The sequence below is a fragment of the Crassostrea angulata genome, chromosome 8 (assembly GCF_025612915.1).
Source record: "Crassostrea angulata isolate pt1a10 chromosome 8, ASM2561291v2, whole genome shotgun sequence".
NCBI lineage: Eukaryota > Metazoa > Mollusca > Bivalvia > Ostreida > Ostreidae > Magallana > Magallana angulata.
Window position 1 is genome coordinate 20,198,063 of NC_069118.1, and position 15,503 is coordinate 20,213,565.

A 15,503-nucleotide genomic window follows, 5' to 3' on the forward strand; every position below is an offset into this window, starting at 1 on the left:
ACATGTAACTACACGGGACATCATGCAGTGTATCCACTTTATTTTTTGATAATAGCGTTGGTTACTTGGTTAATGTGTGTGCTAATATTAATTTTAATTTAGGTGTAAACATTACTGTTTCACTGACAGGCAAATTTTTTTCGAGAGATCAGCGCCAGTTCGCGATATTTTCACAAGCTTTGTGCAAAGGAAAAGAAGGAGTTGCATCCCTTTGACTGTGGACCCGTGTGTATGCGTATATTTCATTGTGACGTCGAGCTCGTGACAACAAAGTTTGAAAATTGTCGCGAAAGAGATGTGATTTTGTGTGAAACAGCATATACACCCAGCTTCGATTTAGCTTAACGGGAAATGGAATATGCTAGTAAGTGACCGCTTTTCGGACATACACTGGGCCCATTCTATTGGATTGTATTAAGTTTCTAGGATCAAACGCGGTAAGATTAATGTAAATGTATTTCAGTATTTAAAACAGTGCAATAATTTCTCAGTCAGCATGCATCTGTATACCTAGTTTATTCAAATTGAACCATTCATCTTCACGTATAGTCAAGTAACGCGCATTGCACTATGTGTGAATGTACAATGCTGGGCGTGTCTAGGGTAGATAGGGAGGGTGGGGTTGCAATTATTAATATGGGTTTTGGGAGGAAAACTTGCATACCAGAAGAAAGAGAATTATAAATGTGCCATCGAACTGACATTTCACTTCATGAGGTCATTGGGATTGATTTTTTGTAATCAATCGCTAAAACGGAGGTCAAATATTGAATGCCATCCCCATCCGCCACCGCCATCCCTCTTTTTATACCGCTGGTACTTAGTTTTACTAATCATATTCTATTACTATACCACCGGTACAGAGACCACAGTTGTCGTCCCTGTTACGTTATATATACGTAATCATGGTGTTTACAGTATGTAGATATTTGAACGCGCTGTTTCAGTATACTATTCAAAGCTTAGTACTTATTCCCGCGGGACGGTACAAGTACTTGTACTTGCTTTTCGGCAGTACATATATTAAAATTGGAACGATACAGAGAAGATTAGCATGGCCCCTGCGCAAGGATGACACGCAAATTCGTGAAGCGTTCCATATTTTTCTTTTATTCAAAAAAATTGGAATAGGAATTGGAATGAAATTGGAATGAAATTGGAATGAGGGGACAATCTGATTGGTCGAGAAATTGGAACGATACCACGAAGATTGGGGAGTATGTAGCGCAAGCAAGGATGACACGCGAATTCGTGAAGCGTTCCCCATATTTTTCTTTTATTTCCCCCCCCCCCCCCCCCAAAAAAAAAAAAAAAAAAAAAAAACATAAAAAAAAAAACAAAAAAAAAAAAAAAAAAAAAAAAAAAAAGCCCCACACCCGCCCGAACAGGCTGGTCCTGGTTTTACACAGTGCTATTTTAGATAACGATGCTACTGACAAGATACATGTGTAAGTTTAGATTTTGAACGGATATGCGCTTTTTAGGGAATTATTTGTCCATGAAATGCTGTATTTACTTCAAGCAGAATGTATGGTCTTTCTCCTAATACATATCTACATGTACGCGGCGAAACGTTTGTCATACGTTGTGTTAAGAAAAATCGGACGGGGCGTATTCAGACTTGACAGGGAGTGTGTGAGCTGTTAAATTGTTGCAGAGATGTGAGAAAATGTTGTAAACTATGTAATTGTGTAGACAAAATGTATTATTTGGGATGATTTGTGTTTGAAATTTGCTGTTGCGGTACATGCAGTTCACTAAACACTTCTTTTTGTTACAACTTCGTAGCTTGAAATTCTTCTTTGGCCGCATTCAAATCATACTTACCTGGTGCAGAGGGCACCCTGATCATCAAGGGGGTCCCTCCAGGGCGAGGCCATTCCATTGCACTCCGGATAGGCTGAACCCTGCGATCGCCCCAAATGCGGGCGACTCGGGCACGTAATTTTTTAGTGTGGGGGTCTGCGTTCGCGCTAACCCCTGGTATAAAATTCAATATAAAAGAACACACACAATTTGACACCTTATGGAAATTTATATCACCGAATCTTAAAAGCAAGTCACCGCAAACAGCTTAGATTAGTGTGGAAGAAATTAATTCAGTAAATATGTATAATTATTTATTTTTACATGTAACTACACGGGACATCATGCAGTGTATCCACTTTATTTTTTGATAATAGCGTTGGTTACTTGGTTAATGTGTGTGCTAATATTAATTTTAATTTAGGTGTAAACATTACTGTTTCACTGACAGGCAAATTTTTTTCGAGAGATCAGCGCCAGTTCGCGATATTTTCACAAGCTTTGTGCAAAGGAAAAGAAGGAGTTGCATCCCTTTGACTGTGGACCCGTGTGTATGCGTATATTTCATTGTGACGTCGAGCTCGTGACAACAAAGTTTGAAAATTGTCGCGAAAGAGATGTGATTTTGTGTGAAACAGCATATACACCCAGCTTCGATTTAGCTTAACGGGAAATGGAATATGCTAGTAAGTGACCGCTTTTCGGACATACACTGGGCCCATTCTATTGGATTGTATTAAGTTTCTAGGATCAAACGCGGTAAGATTAATGTAAATGTATTTCAGTATTTAAAACAGTGCAATAATTTCTCAGTCAGCATGCATCTGTATACCTAGTTTATTCAAATTGAACCATTCATCTTCACGTATAGTCAAGTAACGCGCATTGCACTATGTGTGAATGTACAATGCTGGGCGTGTCTAGGGTAGATAGGGAGGGTGGGGTTGCAATTATTAATATGGGTTTTGGGAGGAAAACTTGCATACCAGAAGAAAGAGAATTATAAATGTGCCATCGAACTGACATTTCACTTCATGAGGTCATTGGGATTGATTTTTTGTAATCAATCGCTAAAACGGAGGTCAAATATTGAATGCCATCCCCATCCGCCACCGCCATCCCTCTTTTTATACCGCTGGTACTTAGTTTTACTAATCATATTCTATTACTATACCACCGGTACAGAGACCACAGTTGTCGTCCCTGTTACGTTATATATACGTAATCATGGTGTTTACAGTATGTAGATATTTGAACGCGCTGTTTCAGTATACTATTCAAAGCTTAGTACTTATTCCCGCGGGACGGTACAAGTACTTGTACTTGCTTTTCGGCAGTACATATATTAAAATTGGAACGATACAGAGAAGATTAGCATGGCCCCTGCGCAAGGATGACACGCAAATTCGTGAAGCGTTCCATATTTTTCTTTTATTCAAAAAAATTGGAATAGGAATTGGAATGAAATTGGAATGAAATTGGAATGAGGGGACAATCTGATTGGTCGAGAAATTGGAACGATACCACGAAGATTGGGGAGTATGTAGCGCAAGCAAGGATGACACGCGAATTCGTGAAGCGTTCCCCATATTTTTCTTTTATTTCCCCCCCCCCCCCCCCCCAAAAAAAAAAAAAAAAAAAAAAAACATAAAAAAAAAAACAAAAAAAAAAAAAAAAAAAAAAAAAAAAAGCCCCACACCCGCCCGAACAGGCTGGTCCTGGTTTTACACAGTGCTATTTTAGATAACGATGCTACTGACAAGATACATGTGTAAGTTTAGATTTTGAACGGATATGCGCTTTTTAGGGAATTATTTGTCCATGAAATGCTGTATTTACTTCAAGCAGAATGTATGGTCTTTCTCCTAATACATATCTACATGTACGCGGCGAAACGTTTGTCATACGTTGTGTTAAGAAAAATCGGACGGGGCGTATTCAGACTTGACAGGGAGTGTGTGAGCTGTTAAATTGTTGCAGAGATGTGAGAAAATGTTGTAAACTATGTAATTGTGTAGACAAAATGTATTATTTGGGATGATTTGTGTTTGAAATTTGCTGTTGCGGTACATGCAGTTCACTAAACACTTCTTTTTGTTACAACTTCGTAGCTTGAAATTCTTCTTTGGCCGCATTCAAATCATACTTACCTGGTGCAGAGGGCACCCTGATCATCAAGGGGGTCCCTCCAGGGCGAGGCCATTCCATTGCACTCCGGATAGGCTGAACCCTGCGATCGCCCCAAATGCGGGCGACTCGGGCACGTAATTTTTTAGTGTGGGGGTCTGCGTTCGCGCTAACCCCTGGTATAAAATTCAATATAAAAGAACACACACAATTTGACACCTTATGGAAATTTATATCACCGAATCTTAAAAGCAAGTCACCGCAAACAGCTTAGATTAGTGTGGAAGAAATTAATTCAGTAAATATGTATAATTATTTATTTTTACATGTAACTACACGGGACATCATGCAGTGTATCCACTTTATTTTTTGATAATAGCGTTGGTTACTTGGTTAATGTGTGTGCTAATATTAATTTTAATTTAGGTGTAAACATTACTGTTTCACTGACAGGCAAATTTTTTTCGAGAGATCAGCGCCAGTTCGCGATATTTTCACAAGCTTTGTGCAAAGGAAAAGAAGGAGTTGCATCCCTTTGACTGTGGACCCGTGTGTATGCGTATATTTCATTGTGACGTCGAGCTCGTGACAACAAAGTTTGAAAATTGTCGCGAAAGAGATGTGATTTTGTGTGAAACAGCATATACACCCAGCTTCGATTTAGCTTAACGGGAAATGGAATATGCTAGTAAGTGACCGCTTTTCGGACATACACTGGGCCCATTCTATTGGATTGTATTAAGTTTCTAGGATCAAACGCGGTAAGATTAATGTAAATGTATTTCAGTATTTAAAACAGTGCAATAATTTCTCAGTCAGCATGCATCTGTATACCTAGTTTATTCAAATTGAACCATTCATCTTCACGTATAGTCAAGTAACGCGCATTGCACTATGTGTGAATGTACAATGCTGGGCGTGTCTAGGGTAGATAGGGAGGGTGGGGTTGCAATTATTAATATGGGTTTTGGGAGGAAAACTTGCATACCAGAAGAAAGAGAATTATAAATGTGCCATCGAACTGACATTTCACTTCATGAGGTCATTGGGATTGATTTTTTGTAATCAATCGCTAAAACGGAGGTCAAATATTGAATGCCATCCCCATCCGCCACCGCCATCCCTCTTTTTATACCGCTGGTACTTAGTTTTACTAATCATATTCTATTACTATACCACCGGTACAGAGACCACAGTTGTCGTCCCTGTTACGTTATATATACGTAATCATGGTGTTTACAGTATGTAGATATTTGAACGCGCTGTTTCAGTATACTATTCAAAGCTTAGTACTTATTCCCGCGGGACGGTACAAGTACTTGTACTTGCTTTTCGGCAGTACATATATTAAAATTGGAACGATACAGAGAAGATTAGCATGGCCCCTGCGCAAGGATGACACGCAAATTCGTGAAGCGTTCCATATTTTTCTTTTATTCAAAAAAATTGGAATAGGAATTGGAATGAAATTGGAATGAAATTGGAATGAGGGGACAATCTGATTGGTCGAGAAATTGGAACGATACCACGAAGATTGGGGAGTATGTAGCGCAAGCAAGGATGACACGCGAATTCGTGAAGCGTTCCCCATATTTTTCTTTTATTTCCCCCCCCCCCCCCCCCCAAAAAAAAAAAAAAAAAAAAAAAAACATAAAAAAAAAAACAAAAAAAAAAAAAAAAAAAAAAAAAAAAAAGCCCCACACCCGCCCGAACAGGCTGGTCCTGGTTTTACACAGTGCTATTTTAGATAACGATGCTACTGACAAGATACATGTGTAAGTTTAGATTTTGAACGGATATGCGCTTTTTAGGGAATTATTTGTCCATGAAATGCTGTATTTACTTCAAGCAGAATGTATGGTCTTTCTCCTAATACATATCTACATGTACGCGGCGAAACGTTTGTCATACGTTGTGTTAAGAAAAATCGGACGGGGCGTATTCAGACTTGACAGGGAGTGTGTGAGCTGTTAAATTGTTGCAGAGATGTGAGAAAATGTTGTAAACTATGTAATTGTGTAGACAAAATGTATTATTTGGGATGATTTGTGTTTGAAATTTGCTGTTGCGGTACATGCAGTTCACTAAACACTTCTTTTTGTTACAACTTCGTAGCTTGAAATTCTTCTTTGGCCGCATTCAAATCATACTTACCTGGTGCAGAGGGCACCCTGATCATCAAGGGGGTCCCTCCAGGGCGAGGCCATTCCATTGCACTCCGGATAGGCTGAACCCTGCGATCGCCCCAAATGCGGGCGACTCGGGCACGTAATTTTTTAGTGTGGGGGTCTGCGTTCGCGCTAACCCCTGGTATAAAATTCAATATAAAAGAACACACACAATTTGACACCTTATGGAAATTTATATCACCGAATCTTAAAAGCAAGTCACCGCAAACAGCTTAGATTAGTGTGGAAGAAATTAATTCAGTAAATATGTATAATTATTTATTTTTACATGTAACTACACGGGACATCATGCAGTGTATCCACTTTATTTTTTGATAATAGCGTTGGTTACTTGGTTAATGTGTGTGCTAATATTAATTTTAATTTAGGTGTAAACATTACTGTTTCACTGACAGGCAAATTTTTTTCGAGAGATCAGCGCCAGTTCGCGATATTTTCACAAGCTTTGTGCAAAGGAAAAGAAGGAGTTGCATCCCTTTGACTGTGGACCCGTGTGTATGCGTATATTTCATTGTGACGTCGAGCTCGTGACAACAAAGTTTGAAAATTGTCGCGAAAGAGATGTGATTTTGTGTGAAACAGCATATACACCCAGCTTCGATTTAGCTTAACGGGAAATGGAATATGCTAGTAAGTGACCGCTTTTCGGACATACACTGGGCCCATTCTATTGGATTGTATTAAGTTTCTAGGATCAAACGCGGTAAGATTAATGTAAATGTATTTCAGTATTTAAAACAGTGCAATAATTTCTCAGTCAGCATGCATCTGTATACCTAGTTTATTCAAATTGAACCATTCATCTTCACGTATAGTCAAGTAACGCGCATTGCACTATGTGTGAATGTACAATGCTGGGCGTGTCTAGGGTAGATAGGGAGGGTGGGGTTGCAATTATTAATATGGGTTTTGGGAGGAAAACTTGCATACCAGAAGAAAGAGAATTATAAATGTGCCATCGAACTGACATTTCACTTCATGAGGTCATTGGGATTGATTTTTTGTAATCAATCGCTAAAACGGAGGTCAAATATTGAATGCCATCCCCATCCGCCACCGCCATCCCTCTTTTTATACCGCTGGTACTTAGTTTTACTAATCATATTCTATTACTATACCACCGGTACAGAGACCACAGTTGTCGTCCCTGTTACGTTATATATACGTAATCATGGTGTTTACAGTATGTAGATATTTGAACGCGCTGTTTCAGTATACTATTCAAAGCTTAGTACTTATTCCCGCGGGACGGTACAAGTACTTGTACTTGCTTTTCGGCAGTACATATATTAAAATTGGAACGATACAGAGAAGATTAGCATGGCCCCTGCGCAAGGATGACACGCAAATTCGTGAAGCGTTCCATATTTTTCTTTTATTCAAAAAAATTGGAATAGGAATTGGAATGAAATTGGAATGAAATTGGAATGAGGGGACAATCTGATTGGTCGAGAAATTGGAACGATACCACGAAGATTGGGGAGTATGTAGCGCAAGCAAGGATGACACGCGAATTCGTGAAGCGTTCCCCATATTTTTCTTTTATTTCCCCCCCCCCCCCCCCCCAAAAAAAAAAAAAAAAAAAAAAAACATAAAAAAAAAAACAAAAAAAAAAAAAAAAAAAAAAAAAAAAAAGCCCCACACCCGCCCGAACAGGCTGGTCCTGGTTTTACACAGTGCTATTTTAGATAACGATGCTACTGACAAGATACATGTGTAAGTTTAGATTTTGAACGGATATGCGCTTTTTAGGGAATTATTTGTCCATGAAATGCTGTATTTACTTCAAGCAGAATGTATGGTCTTTCTCCTAATACATATCTACATGTACGCGGCGAAACGTTTGTCATACGTTGTGTTAAGAAAAATCGGACGGGGCGTATTCAGACTTGACAGGGAGTGTGTGAGCTGTTAAATTGTTGCAGAGATGTGAGAAAATGTTGTAAACTATGTAATTGTGTAGACAAAATGTATTATTTGGGATGATTTGTGTTTGAAATTTGCTGTTGCGGTACATGCAGTTCACTAAACACTTCTTTTTGTTACAACTTCGTAGCTTGAAATTCTTCTTTGGCCGCATTCAAATCATACTTACCTGGTGCAGAGGGCACCCTGATCATCAAGGGGGTCCCTCCAGGGCGAGGCCATTCCATTGCACTCCGGATAGGCTGAACCCTGCGATCGCCCCAAATGCGGGCGACTCGGGCACGTAATTTTTTAGTGTGGGGGTCTGCGTTCGCGCTAACCCCTGGTATAAAATTCAATATAAAAGAACACACACAATTTGACACCTTATGGAAATTTATATCACCGAATCTTAAAAGCAAGTCACCGCAAACAGCTTAGATTAGTGTGGAAGAAATTAATTCAGTAAATATGTATAATTATTTATTTTTACATGTAACTACACGGGACATCATGCAGTGTATCCACTTTATTTTTTGATAATAGCGTTGGTTACTTGGTTAATGTGTGTGCTAATATTAATTTTAATTTAGGTGTAAACATTACTGTTTCACTGACAGGCAAATTTTTTTCGAGAGATCAGCGCCAGTTCGCGATATTTTCACAAGCTTTGTGCAAAGGAAAAGAAGGAGTTGCATCCCTTTGACTGTGGACCCGTGTGTATGCGTATATTTCATTGTGACGTCGAGCTCGTGACAACAAAGTTTGAAAATTGTCGCGAAAGAGATGTGATTTTGTGTGAAACAGCATATACACCCAGCTTCGATTTAGCTTAACGGGAAATGGAATATGCTAGTAAGTGACCGCTTTTCGGACATACACTGGGCCCATTCTATTGGATTGTATTAAGTTTCTAGGATCAAACGCGGTAAGATTAATGTAAATGTATTTCAGTATTTAAAACAGTGCAATAATTTCTCAGTCAGCATGCATCTGTATACCTAGTTTATTCAAATTGAACCATTCATCTTCACGTATAGTCAAGTAACGCGCATTGCACTATGTGTGAATGTACAATGCTGGGCGTGTCTAGGGTAGATAGGGAGGGTGGGGTTGCAATTATTAATATGGGTTTTGGGAGGAAAACTTGCATACCAGAAGAAAGAGAATTATAAATGTGCCATCGAACTGACATTTCACTTCATGAGGTCATTGGGATTGATTTTTTGTAATCAATCGCTAAAACGGAGGTCAAATATTGAATGCCATCCCCATCCGCCACCGCCATCCCTCTTTTTATACCGCTGGTACTTAGTTTTACTAATCATATTCTATTACTATACCACCGGTACAGAGACCACAGTTGTCGTCCCTGTTACGTTATATATACGTAATCATGGTGTTTACAGTATGTAGATATTTGAACGCGCTGTTTCAGTATACTATTCAAAGCTTAGTACTTATTCCCGCGGGACGGTACAAGTACTTGTACTTGCTTTTCGGCAGTACATATATTAAAATTGGAACGATACAGAGAAGATTAGCATGGCCCCTGCGCAAGGATGACACGCAAATTCGTGAAGCGTTCCATATTTTTCTTTTATTCAAAAAAATTGGAATAGGAATTGGAATGAAATTGGAATGAAATTGGAATGAGGGGACAATCTGATTGGTCGAGAAATTGGAACGATACCACGAAGATTGGGGAGTATGTAGCGCAAGCAAGGATGACACGCGAATTCGTGAAGCGTTCCCCATATTTTTCTTTTATTTCCCCCCCCCCCCCCCCCCAAAAAAAAAAAAAAAAAAAAAAAAACATAAAAAAAAAAACAAAAAAAAAAAAAAAAAAAAAAAAAAAAAAGCCCCACACCCGCCCGAACAGGCTGGTCCTGGTTTTACACAGTGCTATTTTAGATAACGATGCTACTGACAAGATACATGTGTAAGTTTAGATTTTGAACGGATATGCGCTTTTTAGGGAATTATTTGTCCATGAAATGCTGTATTTACTTCAAGCAGAATGTATGGTCTTTCTCCTAATACATATCTACATGTACGCGGCGAAACGTTTGTCATACGTTGTGTTAAGAAAAATCGGACGGGGCGTATTCAGACTTGACAGGGAGTGTGTGAGCTGTTAAATTGTTGCAGAGATGTGAGAAAATGTTGTAAACTATGTAATTGTGTAGACAAAATGTATTATTTGGGATGATTTGTGTTTGAAATTTGCTGTTGCGGTACATGCAGTTCACTAAACACTTCTTTTTGTTACAACTTCGTAGCTTGAAATTCTTCTTTGGCCGCATTCAAATCATACTTACCTGGTGCAGAGGGCACCCTGATCATCAAGGGGGTCCCTCCAGGGCGAGGCCATTCCATTGCACTCCGGATAGGCTGAACCCTGCGATCGCCCCAAATGCGGGCGACTCGGGCACGTAATTTTTTAGTGTGGGGGTCTGCGTTCGCGCTAACCCCTGGTATAAAATTCAATATAAAAGAACACACACAATTTGACACCTTATGGAAATTTATATCACCGAATCTTAAAAGCAAGTCACCGCAAACAGCTTAGATTAGTGTGGAAGAAATTAATTCAGTAAATATGTATAATTATTTATTTTTACATGTAACTACACGGGACATCATGCAGTGTATCCACTTTATTTTTTGATAATAGCGTTGGTTACTTGGTTAATGTGTGTGCTAATATTAATTTTAATTTAGGTGTAAACATTACTGTTTCACTGACAGGCAAATTTTTTTCGAGAGATCAGCGCCAGTTCGCGATATTTTCACAAGCTTTGTGCAAAGGAAAAGAAGGAGTTGCATCCCTTTGACTGTGGACCCGTGTGTATGCGTATATTTCATTGTGACGTCGAGCTCGTGACAACAAAGTTTGAAAATTGTCGCGAAAGAGATGTGATTTTGTGTGAAACAGCATATACACCCAGCTTCGATTTAGCTTAACGGGAAATGGAATATGCTAGTAAGTGACCGCTTTTCGGACATACACTGGGCCCATTCTATTGGATTGTATTAAGTTTCTAGGATCAAACGCGGTAAGATTAATGTAAATGTATTTCAGTATTTAAAACAGTGCAATAATTTCTCAGTCAGCATGCATCTGTATACCTAGTTTATTCAAATTGAACCATTCATCTTCACGTATAGTCAAGTAACGCGCATTGCACTATGTGTGAATGTACAATGCTGGGCGTGTCTAGGGTAGATAGGGAGGGTGGGGTTGCAATTATTAATATGGGTTTTGGGAGGAAAACTTGCATACCAGAAGAAAGAGAATTATAAATGTGCCATCGAACTGACATTTCACTTCATGAGGTCATTGGGATTGATTTTTTGTAATCAATCGCTAAAACGGAGGTCAAATATTGAATGCCATCCCCATCCGCCACCGCCATCCCTCTTTTTATACCGCTGGTACTTAGTTTTACTAATCATATTCTATTACTATACCACCGGTACAGAGACCACAGTTGTCGTCCCTGTTACGTTATATATACGTAATCATGGTGTTTACAGTATGTAGATATTTGAACGCGCTGTTTCAGTATACTATTCAAAGCTTAGTACTTATTCCCGCGGGACGGTACAAGTACTTGTACTTGCTTTTCGGCAGTACATATATTAAAATTGGAACGATACAGAGAAGATTAGCATGGCCCCTGCGCAAGGATGACACGCAAATTCGTGAAGCGTTCCATATTTTTCTTTTATTCAAAAAAATTGGAATAGGAATTGGAATGAAATTGGAATGAAATTGGAATGAGGGGACAATCTGATTGGTCGAGAAATTGGAACGATACCACGAAGATTGGGGAGTATGTAGCGCAAGCAAGGATGACACGCGAATTCGTGAAGCGTTCCCCATATTTTTCTTTTATTTCCCCCCCCCCCCCCCCCCAAAAAAAAAAAAAAAAAAAAAAAAACATAAAAAAAAAAACAAAAAAAAAAAAAAAAAAAAAAAAAAAAAAGCCCCACACCCGCCCGAACAGGCTGGTCCTGGTTTTACACAGTGCTATTTTAGATAACGATGCTACTGACAAGATACATGTGTAAGTTTAGATTTTGAACGGATATGCGCTTTTTAGGGAATTATTTGTCCATGAAATGCTGTATTTACTTCAAGCAGAATGTATGGTCTTTCTCCTAATACATATCTACATGTACGCGGCGAAACGTTTGTCATACGTTGTGTTAAGAAAAATCGGACGGGGCGTATTCAGACTTGACAGGGAGTGTGTGAGCTGTTAAATTGTTGCAGAGATGTGAGAAAATGTTGTAAACTATGTAATTGTGTAGACAAAATGTATTATTTGGGATGATTTGTGTTTGAAATTTGCTGTTGCGGTACATGCAGTTCACTAAACACTTCTTTTTGTTACAACTTCGTAGCTTGAAATTCTTCTTTGGCCGCATTCAAATCATACTTACCTGGTGCAGAGGGCACCCTGATCATCAAGGGGGTCCCTCCAGGGCGAGGCCATTCCATTGCACTCCGGATAGGCTGAACCCTGCGATCGCCCCAAATGCGGGCGACTCGGGCACGTAATTTTTTAGTGTGGGGGTCTGCGTTCGCGCTAACCCCTGGTATAAAATTCAATATAAAAGAACACACACAATTTGACACCTTATGGAAATTTATATCACCGAATCTTAAAAGCAAGTCACCGCAAACAGCTTAGATTAGTGTGGAAGAAATTAATTCAGTAAATATGTATAATTATTTATTTTTACATGTAACTACACGGGACATCATGCAGTGTATCCACTTTATTTTTTGATAATAGCGTTGGTTACTTGGTTAATGTGTGTGCTAATATTAATTTTAATTTAGGTGTAAACATTACTGTTTCACTGACAGGCAAATTTTTTTCGAGAGATCAGCGCCAGTTCGCGATATTTTCACAAGCTTTGTGCAAAGGAAAAGAAGGAGTTGCATCCCTTTGACTGTGGACCCGTGTGTATGCGTATATTTCATTGTGACGTCGAGCTCGTGACAACAAAGTTTGAAAATTGTCGCGAAAGAGATGTGATTTTGTGTGAAACAGCATATACACCCAGCTTCGATTTAGCTTAACGGGAAATGGAATATGCTAGTAAGTGACCGCTTTTCGGACATACACTGGGCCCATTCTATTGGATTGTATTAAGTTTCTAGGATCAAACGCGGTAAGATTAATGTAAATGTATTTCAGTATTTAAAACAGTGCAATAATTTCTCAGTCAGCATGCATCTGTATACCTAGTTTATTCAAATTGAACCATTCATCTTCACGTATAGTCAAGTAACGCGCATTGCACTATGTGTGAATGTACAATGCTGGGCGTGTCTAGGGTAGATAGGGAGGGTGGGGTTGCAATTATTAATATGGGTTTTGGGAGGAAAACTTGCATACCAGAAGAAAGAGAATTATAAATGTGCCATCGAACTGACATTTCACTTCATGAGGTCATTGGGATTGATTTTTTGTAATCAATCGCTAAAACGGAGGTCAAATATTGAATGCCATCCCCATCCGCCACCGCCATCCCTCTTTTTATACCGCTGGTACTTAGTTTTACTAATCATATTCTATTACTATACCACCGGTACAGAGACCACAGTTGTCGTCCCTGTTACGTTATATATACGTAATCATGGTGTTTACAGTATGTAGATATTTGAACGCGCTGTTTCAGTATACTATTCAAAGCTTAGTACTTATTCCCGCGGGACGGTACAAGTACTTGTACTTGCTTTTCGGCAGTACATATATTAAAATTGGAACGATACAGAGAAGATTAGCATGGCCCCCTGCGCAAGGATGACACGCAAATTCGTGAAGCGTTCCATATTTTTCTTTTTTTATTCAAAAAAATTGGAATAGGAATTGGAATAGGAATTGGAATGAGGGGACAATCTGATTGGTCGAGAAATTGGAACGATACCACGAAGATTGGGGAGTATGTAGCGCAAGCAAGGATGGCACGCGAATTCGTGAAGCGTTCCATATTTTTCTTTTATTCAAAAAAAAAAAAAAAAAAAAAAAAAAAAAAAAAAAACGCCCCACACCCGCCCGAACAGGCTGGTCCTGGTTTTACACAGTGCTATTTTAGATAACGATGCTACTGACAAGATACATGTGTAAGTTTAGATTTTGAAACGGAATATGCGCTTTTAGGGAATTATTTGTCCATGAAATGCTGTATTTACTTCAAGCAAAATGTATGGTCTTTCTCCTAATACATATCTACATGTACGCGGCGAAACGTTTGTCATACGTTGTGTTAAGAAAAATCGGACGGGGCGTATTCAGACTTGACAGGGAGTGTGTGAGCTGTTAAATTGTTGCAGAGATGTGAGAAAATGTTGTAAACTATGTAATTGTGTAGACAAAATGTATTATTTGGGATGATTTGTGTTTGAAATTTGCTGTTGCGGTACATGCAGTTCACTAAACACCTTCTTTTTATTACAACTTCGTAGCTTGAAATTCTTCTTTAGCCGCATTCAAATCATACTTACCTGGTGCAGAGGGCACCCTGATCATCAAGGGGGTCCCTCCAGGGCGAGGCCATTCCATTGCACTCCGGATAGGCTGAACCCTGCGATCGCCCCAAATGCGGGCGACTCGGGCACGTAATTTTTTAGTGTGGGGGTCTGCGTTCGCGCTAACCCCTGGTATAAAATTCAATATAAAAGGAACACACACAATTTGACACCTTATGGAAATTCATATCATCGAATCTTAAAAGCAAGTCACCGCAAACAGCTTAGATTAGTGTGGAAGAAATTAATTCAGTAAATATGTATAATTATTTATTTTTACATGTAACTACACGGGACATCAGTGTATCCACTTTATTTTTTGATAATAGCGTTGGTTACTTGGTTAATGTGTGTGCTAATATTAATTTTAATTTAGGTGTAAACATTACTGTTTCACTGACAGGCAATTTTTTTTCGAGAGAGATCAGCGCCAGTTCGCGATATTTTCACAAGCTTTGTGCAAAGGAAAAGAAGGAGTTGCATCCCTTTGACTGTGGACCCGTGTGTATGCGTATATTTCATTGTGACGTCGAGCTCGTGACAACAAAGTTTGAAAATTGTCATCCAGTCGCGAAAGAGATGTGATTTTGTGTGAAACAGCATATACACCCAGCTTCGATTTAGCTTAACGGGAAATGGAATATGCTAGTAAGTGACCGCTTTTCGGACATACACTGGGCCCATTCTATCGGATTGTATTAAGTTTCTAGGATCAAACGCGTAAGATTAATGTAAATGTATTTCAGTATTTAAACAGTGCAATAATTTCTCAGTCAGCATGCATCTGTATACCTAGTTTATTCAAATTGAACCATTCATCTTCACGTATAGTCAAGTAACGCGCATTGCACTATGTGTGAATGTACAATGCTGGGCGTGTCTAGGGTAGATAGGGAGGGTGGGGTTGCAATTATTAATATGGGGCT

At 39.1% G+C, this 15,503-nt stretch overlaps 14 non-coding genes across 14 annotated transcripts; all 14 read left to right on the forward strand.

The window, feature by feature from the left end:
* The first annotated feature begins 997 nt into the window (after positions 1-997).
* On the forward strand, positions 998-1,106 carry LOC128161951 (U6 spliceosomal RNA). The gene has a single exon (XR_008240544.1). It is a non-coding gene; the product is annotated as a U6 spliceosomal RNA (small nuclear RNA).
* Positions 1,107-1,819: 713 nt separating this feature from the next.
* On the forward strand, positions 1,820-1,983 carry LOC128161835 (U1 spliceosomal RNA). The gene has a single exon (XR_008240440.1). It is a non-coding gene; the product is annotated as a U1 spliceosomal RNA (small nuclear RNA).
* A 1,142-nt stretch (positions 1,984-3,125) lies between these two features.
* LOC128161952 (U6 spliceosomal RNA) lies at positions 3,126-3,234 on the forward strand. Its single transcript, XR_008240545.1, has one exon. It is a non-coding gene; the product is annotated as a U6 spliceosomal RNA (small nuclear RNA).
* A 714-nt stretch (positions 3,235-3,948) lies between these two features.
* On the forward strand, positions 3,949-4,112 carry LOC128161836 (U1 spliceosomal RNA). The gene has a single exon (XR_008240441.1). It is a non-coding gene; the product is annotated as a U1 spliceosomal RNA (small nuclear RNA).
* Positions 4,113-5,254: 1,142 nt separating this feature from the next.
* Positions 5,255-5,363, forward strand: LOC128161953 (U6 spliceosomal RNA). Its single transcript, XR_008240546.1, has one exon. It is a non-coding gene; the product is annotated as a U6 spliceosomal RNA (small nuclear RNA).
* A 716-nt stretch (positions 5,364-6,079) lies between these two features.
* On the forward strand, positions 6,080-6,243 carry LOC128161837 (U1 spliceosomal RNA). The gene has a single exon (XR_008240442.1). It is a non-coding gene; the product is annotated as a U1 spliceosomal RNA (small nuclear RNA).
* A 1,142-nt stretch (positions 6,244-7,385) lies between these two features.
* LOC128161954 (U6 spliceosomal RNA) lies at positions 7,386-7,494 on the forward strand. The gene has a single exon (XR_008240547.1). It is a non-coding gene; the product is annotated as a U6 spliceosomal RNA (small nuclear RNA).
* Positions 7,495-8,209: 715 nt separating this feature from the next.
* On the forward strand, positions 8,210-8,373 carry LOC128161839 (U1 spliceosomal RNA). The gene has a single exon (XR_008240444.1). It is a non-coding gene; the product is annotated as a U1 spliceosomal RNA (small nuclear RNA).
* Positions 8,374-9,515: 1,142 nt separating this feature from the next.
* Positions 9,516-9,624, forward strand: LOC128161955 (U6 spliceosomal RNA). Its single transcript, XR_008240548.1, has one exon. It is a non-coding gene; the product is annotated as a U6 spliceosomal RNA (small nuclear RNA).
* Positions 9,625-10,340: 716 nt separating this feature from the next.
* Positions 10,341-10,504, forward strand: LOC128161840 (U1 spliceosomal RNA). Its single transcript, XR_008240445.1, has one exon. It is a non-coding gene; the product is annotated as a U1 spliceosomal RNA (small nuclear RNA).
* Positions 10,505-11,646: 1,142 nt separating this feature from the next.
* Positions 11,647-11,755, forward strand: LOC128161957 (U6 spliceosomal RNA). The gene has a single exon (XR_008240550.1). It is a non-coding gene; the product is annotated as a U6 spliceosomal RNA (small nuclear RNA).
* A 716-nt stretch (positions 11,756-12,471) lies between these two features.
* LOC128161841 (U1 spliceosomal RNA) lies at positions 12,472-12,635 on the forward strand. Its single transcript, XR_008240446.1, has one exon. It is a non-coding gene; the product is annotated as a U1 spliceosomal RNA (small nuclear RNA).
* A 1,142-nt stretch (positions 12,636-13,777) lies between these two features.
* LOC128161979 (U6 spliceosomal RNA) lies at positions 13,778-13,887 on the forward strand. Its single transcript, XR_008240572.1, has one exon. It is a non-coding gene; the product is annotated as a U6 spliceosomal RNA (small nuclear RNA).
* Positions 13,888-14,545: 658 nt separating this feature from the next.
* Positions 14,546-14,709, forward strand: LOC128161842 (U1 spliceosomal RNA). Its single transcript, XR_008240447.1, has one exon. It is a non-coding gene; the product is annotated as a U1 spliceosomal RNA (small nuclear RNA).
* Positions 14,710-15,503: the final 794 nt, after the last annotated feature.